Genomic DNA, 4,547 nt, shown 5'->3' on the forward strand with positions numbered 1-4,547 from the left:
GTCCCTTCTTTATTCATACAAAGTTTCATGTCTCTCATTATACCACTCTAGCGCCACCAACGGGTCAAAGTTGGACTTGTGTTAACACACGCAACTTTTGAACCGTATGACCGATTTTCAAAAATGAGGTACCATTGGATTCCCTGGATCAAGAAGAATTAAACACACCGTGTAGCGTAAATTTCACTCAAATATTTGCTGACATATGACTTCACTTCCTATTTGGCCGCTTTTCTGCTGAATTTGAGTTGCTGTACCGGACAAACAGTTGTGAGGATCAAAATTCTATTCGATAACTTTTGTGAGGCTAGGTCTGAAGATCATCTCTGGTGATTTTGAAGAAGATTTGCCAAAAATTGTAGGAGGAGTAGGCTTTCAAAGGTTTTTGATAAAACCGGAAATAGCAGAAAATCTATATAACCGGAAATTGACGCCATAGGGTGTGTTTAATTCGTCTTGATCGAGGGAATCCAATGGTACCTCATTTTTGAAAATCGGTCATACGGTTCAAAAGTTGTGTGTGTTACAAAAGTCCAACTTTGCCCTGTTGGTGGCGCTAGAGTGGTCCAATGAGAGCCATGAAACTTGGTGTGAATGAAGAAGGGACTGTCCTTAATGAGTGTGCCAAATTTCACAAAAAGTTACCATGTGCAACTTCATATCTTCAAAAATGATTGATATAAAGCAAATTGGATACATTGTTAACGCTAAAATAATTCTTTACACATCAACAGGTCAAAAAGTGATACTCTGATTCAATCACAAGTTCATGTGAAGACACTTGAGAATGTTTAGTACAAAAATCTGAAAAAAAATTGACTGTAAGACGAAAAGTAGAATTTTGGTGAATATTTGAAACATGCATGCTTGGCTAATTTCTAGGGTGATTTTCAATAGAGTCTGCCTCTCTGCTACTTTGCTCCTCCGCGCGTGTCTCACACACTCAGTCTCCCTCTTGCCACACGCGCAGCATTGGTTTTACGCACACACATTCTCACAGACACACAGCTTGGTGTCAAGCACTTACATTAGGGCCGAATTATGCTCTGTTTTAGACGTAACGCGTAAGCACGTAATTTACACAAGGAACTTGTTTTAGAAAAGTTTTGATTTAAGGTTCGTTTTAGACGCAGAGCCGTGTTGCAGTGCTTGTGAGCCTTGTTGCGTGTTGCAAAGCAAATTGACGCCAGAACTGTAGATTTTTTTTTGAGTTAAGTAAGCCTATTTATTGCAGCAGGACAAAGGAAAAAAACTTACCGGAGCATGAAAGTGTAGTGGGCGAAAGGCTTGATGTTATGAATACATGTGTTACACAAAATACAAATGTTGGCAATTCAGTACCAGTGGCGAAAAAGACAGCACATGACGCAAAAGTTCGTTTATTGACATCTTTTAATGACTGCGACAGGCTTTAAAACGATGTGATTATGAGTTACATTATTCAAAGATGAGGTGATAAACGGCGAAAGAATCTCATCAGTGGCGGTTCTACACGGAGGCCTGGGGTGGCGCGTGCCCCCGTAGACATGTCCCTGGCCACCCCTGCGGCCACCCCTTGCTGACCAAATAAAAATAAATATGAATTTATTATGATTTTACACCCGAGCGCCAAAAGCGGTACTAATGCGACGCAACATTCTACATGGGTAAATTAAAGCGGCGCACCAGATCACTGTAGTTTGTTTGCCATGTGTGGTGCTTGTTGGAGAGAGGCGCTACGATTGAAATGTTTGGCTCGCTCTCTTTCATTAATGGATCGCTGGTTCTTAAGAGGAGCTGGTAGTCTGCCTGTGCCATAGTGAAGGCCGAATTATGCTCTGTTTTAGACGTAACGCGTAAGCACGTAAGATACATAACCCCCCCTTGCGGGGTAAAATATCCCCCCTTACGTGCTTAAGTGCGTCGCCCAAAATTCCTGAAGGCTGATTCATGCTCCCTTACGTAAGCGTAAGCGCAAGCGCAAGAGGCCACGCAAGCCCCTTGCGCGACCCTTGCGCGACTTCTTACGTCTTGCGTGCGTCGGCCCCTTTTTCTAGACTTGCGTCATTTTTTACGTAAGCCCTTACGCGAGCCTCGCAGCCTGCATTCTATCAACGAATGATACGAGATGAGGTTACTACAATATTCTGCATGTCTACTCAGTTTTACAGTGCTTCCCAAGTAAAGGTTTGAAAAGAACTTCAAGCTTCAGACTTTCTGTTAGGGAACCTGTTATCTATCTGCAGAGCAAATATCAGGCTCATACAAAAACATTAACGTGAATTACTTGATGCTAATACCTAGCGCGGTGTCTATAGGATTTTCCATATACGTTAGCATTAAGCTAACGTATTTTCTACCACAGTAAAACATGCAATACTATGTGATTGTTTTTAGAAAACGAATGTTACGAGATGAGATTACTCAAATGTAGTCTGCATGTCTGCTCAGTTTAACAGTGCTACCCAAGCAAAGGTTTGAAAAGAACTTCAAGCTTCAGACTTTCTGTTAGGGAAACAGCTTTCTTTCTGCCAGGCAAATGGCAGGCTCATGACAACACGCGCAACCTTTGGGAGCATGAACTGCACCGAGTAAATTTTGCGCAACCGTTAACCCCCAACGCTGTAGCATGCAGCCGCCTTGACTATGCGACTAAAACACTACGGCCCTACACAGCTCGCAAAGGCTGTGATTGGCCGGCTACCACAACCTTTCACAGAGTCTCACGTCTCCGGGTTAATAGCATACTACAGCCTTTTTTAGACCCAGACATTTTTTTAAATCATGAATACCCTGCAGACCGTCTCACAAGCCTTTTCTTATGGATTAGGAACAAACATAACAGAAGAGGTCCAAAGACATGAACTCCTTTACAAATCCTCTTTAAACACTTATAGAATGCTTAAATTACCGCGAATTTATGGAGAGAATATCCCATTCTCACCCGCGATTGTTTGGAGAGAATGTGGTCATTCACGAACAAATAGGTACTTTCATATTCATTTTCCGCCACTTGTGAGTCATGGTGATATCTTTCATTGAGTTCATATTGACGTGAATCATCAATTGCACCAGCGAGATTGATAGAATGAGCCCGGTCTGCTCATATACAAAAGTTAACATTAACGTGGGCTTAACTGATGGCCAGCACCATTGTAGTTACAAGCATTGACAACATGATGAGATTCCCTCACCGTTTACCACCTCATCTTAAATAATGTAACTCATAAACACATCGTTTTAAAGCCTGTCGCAGTCATTAAAAGATGTCAATAAACGAACTTTTGCGTCATGTCTTTTTCGCCACTGGTACTGAATTGCCAACATTTGTATTTTGTGTAACACATGTATAACATCAAGCCTTTCGCCCACTACACTTTCATGCTCCGGTAAGTTTTTTTCCTTTGTCCTGCTGCAATAAATAGGCTTACTTAACTCAAAATAAATCTACAGTTCTGGCGTCAATTTGCTTTGCAACACGCAACACAAGCCTTGCAACACGCTCTGCGTCTAAAACGAACCTTAAATCAAAACTTGTCTAAAACAAGTTCCTTGTGTAAATTACGTGCTTAGGCGTTACGTCTAAAACAGAGCATAATTCGGCCTTGAGCATACAACTGTCTACCGGCTGTTGATTTTCCTGCCACACGAAGGCAGGGAAGAAGGACAAATAACCTCAGCGCTATTTTCAAGAACCAAAAGATGGAAATATCCTATGCCTGTTGACTTTCCCAGATCTTATGTGTATTCAAACTGTCATAGACGAACTGGACACATTTGATTTCATGACGACAAGAATTCGTGTGGGTCATACAGTCTTTCACGATCCCTTTATTAATTCCATGATAAAAAAAAGTGTCAGTTCTCGTGACATAGTCGCTGTTATCTGCCAGTAGGTAACATATCTAGCTACTACCTTGCTTTAGATTCCTGCGCTAGCAAGAAGCCTTTGATTGCTAACTGATGTAGCTAGCTCTTGCTGCTGAGTTTTCAAAGTTGACTTCAATGTTGTAATTGAATGTATCCCATGATCAGGGTGTTTTCACTGCTTTCAACACTGCAACCTACAACAGTTAGCAATACAAGCAAAGGCTTCTTGCTAGCGCAGGAATCTTAGATCAGCAGTAGGCTAGCTAGCAGCTACACAATAACATGATATGATGGGCAGATAACATCGCCTGTCATGAGAACTGACTCTTTTTCCTGGAATGAATAAAGTGATCCTGGGTCAAATGCCACAATCACCACTAGTATTTAATCAAAACAGGTTTAATGGGTACCGTTACTTCGGTTCGTCATTAAATGGCAGTCTTCACCATACAAAGATGTAGCTCCTTACCGGAGTTTTGGTAAACAGTTGAATATGAGACTCCTGCTGTCAAATCAGGACCAATCAGAGAAGAGCCCGTCCTGCTTTGGTTCCCGCCCACACAGTGTCAAAAGTTGAATTGATGCTCTGTATTTGCACCCTGTACTGTATTTTTCATTTTCATTTTTTATTGCCCTACCTCTCTTGCACCTGAACTCATTGTTATAATGTTAAGTTAAGTAATAAATGTTTATATGTT

The sequence above is a fragment of the Sprattus sprattus genome, assembly GCF_963457725.1.
Source record: "Sprattus sprattus genome assembly, chromosome: 16".
Lineage (NCBI taxonomy): Eukaryota > Metazoa > Chordata > Actinopteri > Clupeiformes > Clupeidae > Sprattus > Sprattus sprattus.